This window comes from Sturnira hondurensis, unplaced genomic scaffold (genome assembly GCF_014824575.4).
Source record: "Sturnira hondurensis isolate 20B ecotype Veracruz unplaced genomic scaffold, ASM1482457v3 Scaffold0001074, whole genome shotgun sequence".
Taxonomy (NCBI): Eukaryota; Metazoa; Chordata; class Mammalia; order Chiroptera; family Phyllostomidae; genus Sturnira; species Sturnira hondurensis.
The window spans coordinates 3,726,975-3,743,508 of NW_028073705.1; the positions used below are offsets into that span (position 1 = coordinate 3,726,975).

The 16,534-nt window shown below is 37.4% G+C and overlaps 1 protein-coding gene across 5 annotated transcripts in view; it reads left to right on the forward strand.

Moving 5' to 3' along the window:
• Nucleotides 1-16,534, forward strand: part of ELF1 (E74 like ETS transcription factor 1) — a 138,022-nt gene that overhangs the window by 79,542 nt on the left and 41,946 nt on the right. The window lies entirely within an intron of this gene.

Below are 16,534 nucleotides of genomic sequence, written 5' to 3' on the forward strand. Positions count from 1 at the left end.
TCAATTATAATGTGTTATGCTTTTATTCTAGAAACAGTTAGTGCAGGTAGTAAAATTGATTCTTAACTTTTGGCATTATAATTTCTTAGCTATTTGTATCATCCATTGAAGTTACAGAACTTTTTAAAAAATGATAAATAAACCTGCAGAAGATCAGAATTTGGATTAAGGTGCCTTAAAATCAAGATGAGGTTTGGGTATGGATGCAAAAAGTTTGAGGGAGAGGATTGCTTGGTCCCAGTTAAAAATATATTAATAGTTATATGGATTTAATCTAGAGAAGAGATATTTTAGGGAGGAGAAAGTATTTTGAATTTTGTTTTAAAGCAGGATGTTTCTGTATATGTTAAGGTTTGAAAACTGTGTTTACTGTGAAGCCCTTTTAGACGAAAGATCCCAGGCTTGATGTGGTGAGGTTTGTTCTCGGGATGTGGCTGCAGAGGACAAAGCTGTAAGCCACTCACTGGTATGTTCCAGTGCAGGGGCTTTGACACACTCTTGACCATGAGGAATACATTTCACATTATGGTGCAGTTTTTATACATGTGTCCATATAGCCTTTAAAAAGTTTTGTAAAATAATACTTACCCTCACTATATGTATGATGCATTTAGTTTATCTTGGAGAGGTTACTAATGTGCTTGGAGAGAGAGAGTGCTCTTAGCTTAACATGAAAATGTGCACATATGTGTATTTTTAAGTTATTTATTTCTATCTAACAGGAATATATATTAGCTTTGTGCAGGTATTATTATAAGGACTTTATACATATTAAATATATGAGGCAAATGTTATTATCCATATGTTACAATGAGGAAGTTGAGACATAAAGAGGTTAAGTGACTTGCTTGAAACCCATATAGCTAGTAAGTAGTGGGTCTGCATTTGAATCCAAGAAGTTTGACTCTCATTAATGATGTTGAACACTCTTGCAACTATATATGACAATCTTACTGTATTATAATCAGCATCAAAATGTTTGGGGCAATTGGCCAGGTTTAGAGTTCTGCAGTCTATGGCATAGCAAACTTAAACTGATTCATATGGAGGTAAGGTCCCGTAGTGTCAGTCTTATTATTATTAGCACCTTATCTAACCTGTGCTTCTACTTCCTTGTTTGTTTGCTTGTTAAATTTGTTTTTAATTAGAAATAATGCCATGCCAATTATAATAGAAGTCATCTTATATGAGGTCTATCCAGAAGGTATCCAGCCATGTAACATGAAAAATAGAGACATTTATTGCAGAAGATACAGGTTGTAAGAAACATTGTATATACAACAATGACACCTCAGTCCCCTTCAGAGTAGGCGTCCTGAGGCCTCACCCAGTTTTCCCAGTCACCATTAGCTACCCCATCATATTTTTCTGAATCTCATCTACAGTTTGAAATCTCTTCCCTTTCAAAGGTGATTTTAGTTTTGGGAAAAGCCAGAAGTTGCAGAGTGCCAAATCTGGGCTGTAAGGAGGCTGAGTTATCTGGGTGATTTGATGTTTTGCCAAAAAGAGTCATCGAATAGTTTCCATGGAAGAATGTACAGGCTTAACACAAAATTTGATGCTGATTTGTTGCTCTACTCACTCTGTCATATTGAGTGCCATGGCCACACTGTACACATGCTCATTCAACATCTATCTACTGCCCCCACTATCTAGTACAGTGAAGTCATCATTGTTCATGCATGCCCATCCCAGTCCACTCACCTTGGCTGCTAGGTTACATTGGATGTCACACAAACTGTTCTTATATTAACAATGGCTAGACTTTTTCTGGACTAACTTCATATGATATTATGTAAAATAAATAGTGAAAGTCTCTCTTCCTTCTCACTCCTTAATTCTATTTTTTCCCCAAAGAAACTAGTATTGGCTCTTTGATGTTTAATTTTTTTTAGACAAAGGCCTAAACAAAAGAATGATATACATACATACAAAAACAACCCAGAGGTTGTTTTTAAGGTATAAATGAAAGTTTGCCAAACTGTTTTTTGTGACTTGTTTGTTTATACTTAATGTTATCATTTTTTTCACCTGATGGCTGGATCATTTTATATTTTACTGTCTCACAGTATTTTGCTATTATAAACAATACTGAAATAAACATTCTAGTCTGGGCATGATTAAGAGCTCAGATATTGGAGTTGGAACCTGGATTTGAATCCTGTCTCACCTCTGTGACCTTGAGCAAGCTTCTTATCCTCTTTGGTCCTTGGTTTCCTTACCTACAAAATGAGGATGATAATAACAGATTTCATATTACAGGGTTGTTGTGAGGATTAAATTAGTTGATGTATATAAAGCTCTTAGAACCGTGTTTGGTACATAGCTAATATTTACCTTGCGCTGTCAGTGTGTGTGTGTAATTATGTATAATACTATATTTTTGTACACTTGTGTGATTATTTCTGTAAGATTTCTAAAAGTAATTTACTGAGTTTGCTAAAAACATAAACATAGTATCAAGTGATTCTTCAAAAAGGCTGTATCAGTTTCTACTACCACCATTACTCTATTTCCTAATCCATCACTAATAGAAATTTTATTTTTTCTTTTTGGTCTTTTCTGATGAAAATTACATATCACTGTTTTAATTGGCCTTTCCTTGACTATTAGCAGTGAGGTTGTTGAATTGTTAATTATAAATTTTTCATTTGAATTTCCTTCAAATTACTTATTAATATCCTTTTGCCCGGTAGCTTTTAAAAAATATATTATGACCATTATATCAGCATCATTGTCTTCTAATTCATTGTGCAGTTAATGGTTAACTCTCTTTTTGTGACTGATCTTTTGTTCTTATCGGATTTTACCTTTTTGGTGTTTACTAAGCTTTTCTTACCTAAAATTATTAAATATTCCCTTTATATTTTCTTCTAGCATGTTTTATATGTTTAATTCCTTAAACATATAGTTCAGATGAAATCTACTTGTACAAAGTATGATATATAAGGATCTGATGATTCTCTTCTCCCACAAATGAGGATTCTGGCCCTTCCCCTGCTACTGAATGTTCTGTGCTTTTTACAGTAATACTGCCACCTTTATTGTATACTAAATTATCATATGTATAGACTTCAGTTTTGAACTTGCTAGTGTATTCTATTTCCTTTCATTGTTTTTGTATTGTGCCAGTATCACACTGCTTTCATAAGTATCACTCTATAGTCCTATATTAGTTTGATTGGTTGGTTCTTTATACAATCATTGTTTGAATGTACCAGATTAGAATATATTTCCTGTTTTCAGTTATGGTCTGTGGTTATAACTGTAATTGTCTAAGGAAACTGACACCATTAATGTCTGGGTGCTACCATCTTGGTGATTTTCCTTTATGTCAATTCATACTCTTTTCAAAATTGCTTGGAAGAAATGCTTTGGGCAGGATTTGTGGGGTGGGAATTTAAAAAGGAAATATCCACATTGTTGGTGTTAGCAAACCACTTCAAAGTCTGTTTTTTGCTGTCTGTTACAGACTGGGAATATTTGTACCTGAGAATGAGGAACGTACTTCTGTGGGAGAGAAACAATGTCAGTATTGAATTGCAGTGAACTCTTACTTGAAGGTTCCTCAGTTTGACCTTATTAAACAGGTGTATTTGCCTGGTGAGTGTATGAGAATAAGAAGGAAGCTGAAGGCCGTGGATAAGAGTTCTAGAGAGAAGGAAATGTGACTATATCTCAAATATCCCAGAATTTAATTTAATGAAAAACAACTTGTTGTTTAATGCTTTTTATAACTTTGATATATCACTGTATCATGGTTTTTTTTCCAGTTGTTAGTTCTAAGTAGAACTTAGTAAATCATATTGATGTTTAACAGACTTACCTCACTAGTGAAAACCTTAATGGCATGTTTGGGAAAGTGAAACAAGTATTTTTAGAGAATCTAGTAATATAAGAAGGTTTTATGACATTCTTTCTTAAGGTGTAAATTGGCTTGTTCTGACCACTGATTCCCAGGGGCAAAAGGGTTTTAAACAGTGCCTTGTTTTTTTTTGTTTGTTTTTTTTTAACAAGCTGCCTGGTAATTCTTTTTTAAAAAATTATATTGCATCAATTATGCTATTACAGTTGTCCCATTTTTTCCGCCTTTGACACTCCACCAGCACCCACCACTCCCTCAGGCAACCCCCACAACATTGTTCATGTCCTTGTGTCAGCCATATGAGTCCTTTGGCAACTCTCTTTCTTATACTGTACTTTACATCCCCATGACTATTTTGTACCAACAATTTGTACTTCTTAATCACTTCACCTTTTCACCCATTGCCCCACACCTGCCTCCCCTTTGGCAACCATTAAAACATTCTTTGTAACTAAGTGTTTGTTTCTCTTCCACTTGTTTGCTTAGTTTCTTGGGGTGTTTTTTAGATTCAGTTGATGGATATGCATTGATTGCCATTTTACTGTTCATAGTTTTGATCTTTTTCTTAAATATGTCCCTTTAACAATCCATATAACACTGGTTTGGTGATGACAAACTCCTTTAGCTTTTTTTTTTGCCTGGGAAGCTCTTTTTTTTCTTTTCTTTTTTAAAAAATATGTTTTATTGATTATGCCATTATAGTTGTCCCATTTCCCCCCTTCATTCCCCTCCACCTTGCACAACCCCTCCCCTAATCCTCCCCTTTAGTTTTTTTCCCTTTGATTCTAAATGATAGCTTTTCCAGGTAGAGCAATCTTGGTTGTGAGTCCTTCCTTTTCATGACTTTGAATATTTCTTGCCAATCCCTTCTAGCCTGCAAATTTTCTTTTGAGAAATCTGCCTGCAGTCTTATTGGAACTCCTTTGTAGATAACTAACTGCTTTTCTCTTACTGCTTTTAAGATTCTCCTTTTATCTTTAACCTTTGCCATTTTAATTATGATGTGTCTTGATGTGTGCTTCTTTGCATCCATCTTTTTTGGAACTCTCTGTGCTTCCTGGACTTCCACATTTATTTTTATCACCAGATTAGGGAAGTTTTCTTTCATTTACTTTTTCCAAATAGATTTCCAATTTCTTGTTCTTTCTCTTCTGTTTGCAGCACATCTATGATGCAAATGTTGGTATGCTTAAAATTGTCCCAGAGGCTCCTTACACTAACCTCATTTTTTTTTTTGGATTCTTTTCTTCTTGCTGTTCTAGTTGGTTATTTTTGCTTCCTTATGTTCCAAGTCATTGATTTGATTCTCTTCAACCATTCTACTGTTTTTTCCCTGTAAATTGTTCTTTATTTCAATTAGTGTATATTTTGTTTCTCGCTGGGTCTTTTTTATGCTGCTAAGGTCCTCACTAAGTTCCTTGAGCATCCTTATAATAACTGTTTTGAACTATGCATCTGGTAGATTGCTTATCTCCATTTCATTTAGCTCTTTTTCTGGAGATTTGATCTGTTCTTTCATTAGGGCCATGTTTCTTTGTCTCCTCATTTTGGTATCCTTCTTGTGTGTGTTTCTATGTATTAGGTAAAGCTGCTTTGACTCCATATCTTGGTAGTGTGGCCTAATGTAGTAAGTGTCGTGTAGGGTCCAGTGACACAGCTTCCTCTATTACCCAGTCTGGGTACTAAAGGTCTGCCTTCTATGTGGGCTGAATACACCTTCCTCTTGTAGTTGAAGCTTGGTTACTGTTGGCAGGTCAATGGAAGGGATTTACCCAGGCCAGTCAGCTGCAAGGACTGGCTATGACCCTTAACTAGCAACATCTGCCCTCCATGGAGGCCAGTGCCCACTCCACAGATCAGGACTTACTTCATCAGGGCTCTGCTGACTGTGAGTCCATCCCTTGAGTATGTCAGTTGTGGAGATGTTTGGGTGGTAGTCCTCGAACACGGTCTCTAGCTCTTGGGTTTCTCAGAAGATGCAGACCAAGGTCAGCTCCCCTCTATGTACTATCTGAGACCACCTGACATAAGCTATAAAATGATTTGTAGATCTGCTACTTGTGCTTGGCTTGGAGGTGCCCAAGCATGTCCAGGTGCTGCTAGTGCCAGGCCTGGGAGGTACAGGCCTTAGCAAGAGGTACAGTGGCTCACAGAGGCTAGCTGCTGCTCCTTTGAGAGTTTAGGAAGATCTGAAGCTTGAGCCAAGAGAAGCCATTCATATGGAAAAGCCACTGTTAAGTGCTCGGGTGGGCCTGTAAGTTGGGTGGGTTGGAGCCTCAGGGAATCATGGATGGGAGGGACAGCGGGATCCAGGTTGATGGAGGCTCAGATATGGTGCCCACTGCTCTGTGACTTTGTGCAGGGGGTGCTCACAATAGGAACCATGGCCTCTGCCAGCAGTTCTTTCTGGGAGAAAGTGATCCTCTAGCTCTAGCCCTGGTGCCAGACACTTCAGTTCCTCCTTGTATGTCACTGATGCCTTTCAAGCTGTCTCCTCAGTGCTTGAGCTCAGGGAGAGTGAGTCTGAGTAAATCTGTGTGAGGGCCCTTTAAGAGGAACTGCTTGGGAATCCATCAGTTTATTTCATGGACTCAGTCTCCACTGGTTTTTATGTCCAGAAGTTGTGGGGACTTACCTTCCTGGCACTGGAAACCTGGTAGAGGGCTTGCTGTGGGCCTGGGGCTCCTCACTCTGGAGATACCCCTCCTGATTTTTATCTACCACACATGGGTATGGGACCAGTCTGGTCCACATCTCCGCATCTTTGCTCCTCCTACAAGTCAGGGTGGATGTGGTTTCTTCTTTAATTCTATAGCTGTAGGACTTCTATTCAGCTCAGTTTTTGATGGTTCTATGTGTTGGTTCTTCTGTAGTTTAGTTGTAATTTTGAGGTGGTTGTGTGAGGAGGTGAGGCATGTTTACCTAGGCCAGGGGTGTCAAACTCATTTTCACCCGAGGCCACATCAGCCTCACAGTTGCCTTCAAAGGGCCAAATGTAATTTTAGCACTGTATACGTGTAACTACTCCTTAACCTAGGGGCAAGGAACTTGGCACTGCTGCCAGGTAGAAACAAGGTGCCGGGCTGGATAAACAAGGTGGAGGGCCAGATTCAGCCTGTGGGCATTGTGTTTGCAAGCTGTGACCTAGGCCATCATCTTGGAGAATCTCTCCCAGTAATTCCCATGTGGTGTTTAAGAATCACTACTCAGTGGCCAAGATGGAGGCATAGCTAGACACACTGTGCCTCCTCCCACAACCAGAAGAAGGACAACAACAAATTTAAAAACAAAAAACAACCAGAACTGACAGAAAATCTAACTGTATGGAAGTCCAACAACCAAGGGGTTAAAGAAAAAAAACATTCAACCAGACTGATAGGAGGGGCAGAGACAGGCAGCCAGGCAGAGAGACTAGTGGCAAGGTGGCAGCTGGAGGGCCAGGGTGGCCAAAGCTGTGGCTGGTGAACCTGGCAAGGTGGCAGATTATGGACTGGGTGGTCCCACATTCCTGTGCAGATAAAACAGGAGGAACAACTGGGGAGTGAGACAGAGTGCACAACCTAGAGTTTCAGTGCAGAGAAATGAAGCCGCAAACCTCTAATTGAAAACACCTGCGGGGGTTGAGGTGGCAGGGGGAGAAACTCCCAGCCTCACAGGAGGTTCATTGGAGAGACCAATAGAGTCCTAGAACATATACAAGCCCACCCACCCAGGAATCAGCACTAGAAAGGCCCAATTTGATTGTGGGTAGTAGGGGAAGTGACTGAAAACTGGCAGACAGCAGAGCAAGCTGCACTGTTCCCTCTCAGACCCCTCCCCCACATACAGTGCCACAACACAGCAACATGGGTTGTCCCACTCTGGTGAACACCTATTGCTCCCCCCCCTTATAGGCATAGATGAGACAAAAAAAAATGGCCCCAATGAACAGATCAAAGCTCCAGAAAAAATACAACTAAGCAATGAAGAGATAGCCAACCTATCAGATGCACAGTTCAAAACCCTGGAAATCAGGATGCTCACAGAATTGGTTGAATATGAATATGAATATTGGTTGAATATCTAGTTTGTTATCTAATATATCAAATTAGATGATAAAATGAAGGCTATGCTAAGTGAAATAAAGGAAAATGTATAGGGAACCAACAGTGAAGGGAAGGAAACTGGGATTTAAATCAACAATGTGGACCAGAAGGAAGAAAGAAACATTGAACCAGAACAGAATGAAGAAACAAGAATATAAAACAATGAGTAGGGGTACCAGAAGGAAAAGAGGAAGGGCAAGAAATTGAAAACTTATTTGAACAAATAATGAAGGAGAACTTCAATCTGGCAAAGGAAATAAAATTCCAAGAAGGCCCTGGCTGGTTTAGCTCAGTGGATTGAGTACAGGCCTGCAAACCAAAGAGTTTGCAGTTTGGTTCCCAGTCAGGGCACATGCCTGGGTTTTGGGCCAGGTCCCCAGTGGGGGCATGTGAAAAGCAATAACACATTGATGTTTCTCTCTCTCTCTTTCTTTTCCCCTTCCTCCCTCTCTAAAAATAAATAAATAAAATCTAAAAAAAAATTCCAGGAAGTCTAGAAAGCTCAGAGAGTCCCAGAGAAGTTGGACCCAAGGAGGAACACACCAAGGCACATCATGATTACATTACCCAAGATTAAAAATAAGGAGAGAATCTTAAAAGCAGTAAGAGAAAAGAAGACAGTTACCTACAAAGGAGTTCCCATCAGACTGTCAGCTGATTTCTCAAAAGAGACCTTGCAGGCAAGAAGGGGGCTGGAAAGAAGTATTCCAAGTCTTGAAAGGCTAGAGTCTACATCCAAGATTACTCTATTCAGCAAAGCTTTCATTTAGAATAGGAGGGCAGATAAAGTGCTTCCCGGATAAGATCAAGTTAAAGGAGTTCATCATTACCAAGCCCTTATTATATGACATGTTAAAGGGACTTATCTAAGAAAAAGATGATAAAAAATATGAACAATAAAATGACAACTTACAGTTATTAACAATCACACCTAAAACAAAACCAAACTAAGTGAACAAAGTAGAACAGGAACAGAATCACAGAAATAGAGATCACATGGAGTGTTATCAGCGGAGGTGTGGGAAGGAGCCAGAGCGGGGAAAGGTACAGAGAATAAGTAGTATAAATGGTAGGTAGAAAATAGACAGGGGGAGGTTAAGAATAGTATAGGAAATGTAGAAGCCAAAGAACTTACATGTATGACCCATGGACATGAACTAAAGGGGGGGAATGTGGATAGGAGGGGCTGTGCAGGGCAGAGGGGAATGGGGGGGGTGAGACAACTGTAATAGCATAATCAATAACATATGTTTAATAATAAAAAAAGAATTATTACTCAGTGTAACAGAGGTAAGCCCGGAGTGCTGTGGATACAGAGAATGGAGGCTTTGACTGCATTGCAACTTAGGTAAAGATTTACCCTGGATGTTAAATTTGAATTGAATCCTAAGGAAGATCCAGTTTATCTAGCAGGTTAAGAAGTGTTCTAGGCCCTGGCTGGTGTAGCTCAGTGGATTGAGCATGGGCCTGTGAACCAAAGGGTCGCCTGTTTGATTCCCAGTCAGGGCACATGCCTTGGTTGTGGGCCAGGTCGCCAGTAGGGGACACATGAGAGGCAACCACACACTGATGTTTGTCTCTCACTCTTTCTCCTTCCCTTCCCCTCTCTCTAAAAATAAATAAATAAAATATTTTAAGAAAAAAGAAGTGTTCAAGAACAGTATAATATTCCAAAATTTTTGATGGATTCCTATTGACTGTATAATCAGCCTAGGCACCTTAACTTATGCTTAAAAGCTTTTCATAGTGTTACTGTTTCATACTCTTTTTGTACTACATTAATTTTGCTAGCCTACTGTGTAATTTTTCCAAATACTGTACTGTTTCCCCATGGTTTGATTGCCCACATTCATACCTGTTACCTGTTTAAGTTCTAATCATCTCTCAAGATCTTGGGACAAAACCTACTTATTACAGAAACTTATCCTAAAATCATTTTTTCAGGAATTAACAACTTTATCTGGTTGGTTACATATCACTTACTGTCATTGTCACACATCTGCCATATTAAATTTTTATGTATATACATTACTAATTTCCAAAGATAAGTGCCAAACTACTTGAAGAAGGGGAATGCCTCTTACCCACTAATATCTCCCAAACTATTTAACATCATTTGTAATATATTTATTGGTTGAGTCCTCTTAAAGATTTTTCTTCTCCCTCTTACTCCTTTTGGTAAAATGATGTGGGTATATACCTGTGTTCAGTTATGGCCCTTGTCATATCAAAAGGCCTTTGAATGATGAGAGGTGATGCCATGTCCCACAGCCTTCTTGACTACAGTATATGTTTTTCTGGAAGCTGTTTGTCCACATTCTCATTTAGTGCATGGACAGTGTGGCCATATCACTATAGTTCCACGACCAGAAACAAATATTTATGGAGTATGTATATTTTAAAATTCATATTAAAATTTTTAATATACATACCACCTCAAAATAACTTTTAAACATTGTCATTGAAATTGTAAATAAGTAACATCCATTAAATGACAGTGATCACATTTATTAAATCTAGTTGGTAGGCACACAGATGTGTTTATTTTTGTGTCTACTATGTTGTAGGTTTAAATTGTCTTTCTAAAATAAAAGAATAACTAACCTCATATAGAGTTTCCTTTTCTTAGGTGACTCCTTCAAATTGCTGAGGAAATTTTTGACCTGGTTGCATTTTGAGAATGAGGTTGTATTCTATAGACTGAGAAAATATACATAAGAATATAGATCACACTAAGCTGCCATTTTTCAGCTGGAATGGTAAAATTCTGTTAGGTCAAGGGTCAAAATTAGAGTAAACAGAATGAGTGGTTAGTGTTCTATGTGTAACTTGTTCAGCACCAGTGTATTGGAGGACAGGGAGTTGGAATGATGCTACTAATCTGTACATAGACATAATGATTTCTCTATTACGTACATACAGTTCCAGGTTATATGTACCAATCTATCTCTTCTTTTTTTAATCTTGGCAGGTCAGGTTTATCAAGTCCATTAAAAGTTTGGCCATCTTTAAAATTACATACAGAAGTCACTTGTTTCTTTTCTGTATATCTGGAAAAGTCTTCATTAAAGGAGTTATGACATAGAGCCCCCAATACAAGCCTGATTATCTTTGGGGAAAGTCTGGCTTTGCATAGGACCTGAGACCCTCTTTAGGTTATGTGTAGAGACATCCCTACCTACTGCCTAGTGTTTCGTCTGGCTCATCTCCCTGCCAACTATTGGCAGCAAAGAAGCTGATGGTTATTATGAAGGAAGAATCGGTAAGGGGAGTAGCAGGAACTTTTTATTACTCACTTTTGCAGGATCTTCCTTTATGTCCCCTACCCATCACACAGAGACCCTGGGACAGCATCTTAAAAAGAATAGTAACCAGAGAGGATGTGGGAGAGGGATAAGAGGGGATAACAGGGGAAGGACCATGAAGGAACTTGTATAATGGATACATGGACAAAGCCAAAGGGGATAGGTTCGAGGGTGGGAGGTGGGGATGGGTGGGGTGGGAGGTGGGCATGGTGGGGTGAAATGGAGACACCTGTACCTGATCAACAACTTTAAAAAAAGAATATGGATGAGATCATTGCATGGAGGTAGGAAATGGACTAGGTGGGCTCTAGAAATATTCATTGATGAATTTTAGTAACTAGTGTTTACTGATGATTTTGTCCTGCACATTATGCTATATGCTTTATAAAGGTTTTCTTATTAAATTCTCCCAATGGTTTTATGAAGTAGGTACTCTAATTCTCATTTTACAGAAGAAAAAAGTGAGGCTCAGAGAAGGAAATCAATATTTGTATTTATCCATTCTGTATATCTTTCCCCAAAATGCTGTTGTGTTAGTGAATTCTTTGTTGGGGATAAAACTAGCAACCTCTGTTTTCCCAGAAAGTATTCAATTACTTGGAGCATCCTTGCTGGGGAAATAGAAAGTTAGTCTTTGATGCATCTCAGTTTAGCTATGTGTTCTTAAAAATTTTGCCTCCTTTCCATTTCACTTAACACATAGCACATAAAGTACAAGCCATTATATAAACAGATAGTAGTACTGTGTTACTGGTATTTTTTTTTAAGCCAGGGTTATGTTCAATACTATTTAGGGAATTCCCTAATGATGAAATCAATTCCCTATTGATGAAATAATGTCCTTTTATTTAGTGAAGTAAAAAGAAAACTGATTGTTAATGGTTTGTTAGAGTGTAAATTTTACAAGTGATGCCTTCAATAATGTTCATAAATCTAATAGGCTTAATATTAAGTAAGTTAGTATACAGGCAAGGGTGTTTTGTTAACACAGTGGCCAAAATTCTTAATATTGGGCAGTTCTCTTTTTTGGAAAGAAATATAATGTAGTGACTGGTAATGCATTTATGAGCTTAATATGTTTCCTCTGTTCCCTCCTAATGTAACACTGAGCCCTAAAGGTTCGAGGCAGGCCCAGGGAAGTTGCCTGGGTGTTGTGGGGATTGGAGTTAAGGAAGGAGAATTTTCTTGTCCTAAGAGGTGATGTTGTAGGTGACAGTTTAAAGATTTATTGTATTTTACAGTTTTGAACGATGTGCACTTCTCCCATTGCACTTCTTGGTATGGGCCATAAAACTACACAAGAACACTTAGGAAAAACTCCCTTTTATGTTTAAGAAAGCAGCTACTAGGAAGCTCAAGTAACTGGTAACTTCCCACCCTCTTCCCTGCCTCGAATTTAAGTACATTTAGGAGTAATTTGGTACTAAAGATTAACCTGGGAGATTTTTTCTAAGTTACTGATTTGTGTGCATCCAGATTAACTGCCTACAACTTTGAAATAACATTGAATTCTGAAAATTGATATTTCTTGTCAGTTAATCAATTGTTTTGGATATGTGTGGTAATGATGGCAAATTTTATGATGTGGATATTAGTTAAACAAAATCACTTGGTTTTTTTCTGTTTTCTGTTCTTTTTTTTCCAATATATTTGAGAATGACTAGCTTGGTTCTAGACTAAGCCAATAAACTTGTCACTCAGGATTTTTAAAATCTGGCAGATTCATTCTGTGGGGGAGTACTTTCCTTTAATATATATAACATGTCGTTTGTTTTGGTATAGACTGACTTGACTTAGAGTTGTTAGATTTTTTTTGAATGATTCTAATTTCTGTCATTGCTTCTGATCAGCTAGCTAGCATGATTTTTCCATTCTGGAAGAGGCATTGTTATAGCTAAACTGCTTCTATTCAGGAATGCCCTGCCTTATTTTATTCAATGAGTCGTATATCACATATAAGATTCTTGTCAAAAGTTCATCTTTTAAAAGTAGGAATTGCCTCTTTAATTATGATTTTACTGAAGTACTTATATATAGAATCTGCATATTTAAAAGACATTTATCAATCTAGTAGTGACTACTGTGGTGTTATCTAGTTTGTAAGGAAAATGTTTGTAAATGTTTATAAATTTAAACATGGTTAAAATTAACTATACCTTCCAAAATCTACTTATTTTTCTTTTCACCTCATAATTGATTCTGTTCACACTTAGCCAGACATACACACACAACCCACCAATATGCTGAACTTTTAAAGGAGGCACTCCAATAACAAAACTAAGATTGTTTTCAGTGACTATTTTACTTTTTGAGATTCAGGGCCAAGTCGTAATTTATCCTTCCTGAAAAAAAGAAAAATCTGGGCAAAGACTAAAGAAGGCCACTTGCATGAAAGACCTAAACTGGGATTGTATTTAAATAAATCAATTCCTCAGTAGTTTACAATGGAATTTCAAAAATTATCTTGAGGAACTCTGGAGAACAGACCATTTCACTAAGACCTTTGATGGTGCTGTGCAAAAGAGAAGCTAGGCTTCCTCAGAAACACTTACCTTCACTGGAGCCAACAGAAATAAAACAAATTTTTTCAGCCATAGTTCTCATACAATGTTCAAACATAATATATTTTTATTATTTATTTATTTATTTATTTATTTTGATAAAAAGAGAATAGTAAAGGTATATTTTTCACATGTCATAGTCTGCCAACAATTTCCTTAATCGATATGCCCCTCCATGATGTCAGGGACAAACATAATATATTTTAAATCCAAGCTTTTAAGTAAGATGAAACTTTTATTGTGACTATAATTATCTGCAGCATCTGTACTTGTAGTCTGTTGTAGGAGTTATGCTTTTGGACTCAGATTGCCTGGGTGCAGGTTTTAGCACTGCTTCTTCTAGCTGGTTGACCAGTGTCAACAAAACAGCATAATGTGATGGGGATTAACTGGGATAAATCATGTGAAGTACTTAGTACATAGTAGCTACCTTCATCATCACCACCACCACTACCAAATTAGGAATACTATTTTATCTTTATTTTATTCTATATTATATTAAAGAACTCTCAGAGAGAGAGACTGGAAGATATTTTACACAGCATTTTAATGAGTTTCCTTTTAATTAGACTAATGAAGTACTTTAATTATGTTAATTACCAGAGATTTGAATCATTTTTGTCTTATATGTACTAAGCCACTGGCTGTAACATATGGAAGACAGAGAACCCTTGGGAGGTGAGGGGACAGATAGAAGCATATTGATAGTGTCCTTTAGATATTAGCCTCCATGCCAAGAAAATGCTACCTGCTCTAGTCTTGAGTGAAGTGCAAAAATAACTGCCTAACGTTTTGTAGGGCCCTTTATAGTTTTCAGCCTTCTCCACATAACACCTTGATTCTCACAAATGACCCTGTGATATAGTATTCTTCCCATTTTCTTTTTTTATTTTTAATAGCTTTATTTACATACAATTCACATCATGATAGCTTTATTGACATATAATTCACATACTACATATTTTACTCTTTTAAAAGTATACTGTTCAATGGTTTTTAGAATAATTCACAGGGTTACACAACTATCACCACTATCTAATTTAAAAATATTTAATTACTCCAAAAGGAAACCCTTTACCCTCTAGTAGTCACTTCTTATTCTTCTCTTCTGAGTCACTGGTAACTACTGATGTACTGTCTCTATAGATTTGCCTATTCTGAACATTTTTATATAGATGGATTATATAATATATGTCCTTTTGTGTCTGGTTTCTTTCACTTAGTGTGATGTTTTGAAGGCTCATCCATGTTGTGGCATGGTATCAGTACTTCATTTCTTTTTATGACTGAATACTATTTTACTGCATGGATGTACCACATTTTGTTTATCCATTCATCTATTAATGGGCATTTGGGATGTTTCCTCCTTTTGGCTATTATGAATAATACTGCCATAACTATGTATATATAAGTTTTTATATGGGCATATTTTGAATTCTCTTGTTGGATTCCTAGGAGTAGAATTTCTGGGTCACCTGGTAACTCTATGTTCAACCTTTTGAAGAACTGCCAGGCTATTTTTCAAAGCACATATACAATTTTACAATTCTGTCAGCAAGGTATGAGGTTTCCAGTCTCTCTACAACCTCACCAATATTTGTTATTGCCTGTGTTTTTTTATTTTAGCCATCCTGGTGGGTGTGAACTGGTATCTCATCATGGTTTTGATTTCCCTAATGACTAATGATGTTGAGAATCTTTTTACAACCTTATCGGCCTTTTGGACAAATGTCTATTTTAAATCTTTTCCCCCATTTTAAACTCATCTACTTTGAATACACATTTTTTATCAGTTATGTGATTTTCAAATATTTTTTGCAATTGTATGGATTATCTTTTCACGTTCTGTTTTTTCTTTATTTCATTTTCTATTTTTCAGTTACAGTTGACAGTCTTATGGGAGCTCCCTTTTAGGTAACTAACTCCTTTTCTGCTGCTGCTTTTAAGATTTTCTCTTTGTCTTTAACTTTTGCATTTTAAATACGGTGCATCTGTTTTTTGGGAGACTCTGCACATCCTGGACTTGTATGTCTGTGTTCTTCACCTGCTTAGGGAAATTTTCTGTCATTGTTTTTTCAAATTGGTTTTCAATTTCTTGTTCTCTCTCTTCTCCTTCCAACCTCCTCATGATGCAAATGTTGGAAGAGAGGTTGCAATTCTTGAAGTTGTCCCAGAGGCTTCTTACACTGTCTTTATTTTCTTGGATTCTTTTTCTTTTTGCTGTTCTGATTGGGTGTTTTCTGCGACCTTATATTCCGTATCGTAGATTTGATTCTCAGCTTCATCTACTACTCTACTCTTGATTCCCTGTAAGTCATTCTTCATTTCAGCTAGTTTGTATCCTTCATTTCTGACTGGCCCTTTTTTATGCTGGTGAAGTTCTCACTAAGTTCATTGAGCATCCTTATAACCAGTGTTTTGAACTCTGCAGCTAGTAGACTGCTTGTCTCCATTGTATTTAGTTCTTTTTTCTGGAGATTGGTTCTGCTCTTTCATTTGAGCCATGTTTTTTTGGCAACCTCTTTGTATTTATTTCAGTGTATTAGGTAGAGCTGCTGTGTCTCCCAGTCTTGGTAAAGTGGTCTTATGTAGTAGGTATCCTATAGGGCCCAGTGGCACAGCATCCCCTATCACCTAAGCTGGGCACTCAAAGTACACCCCACCATGTGGGCTGTGTATACCCTGCTGTTGTGGTTGAGCTTTGATTGCTGTTGGCTT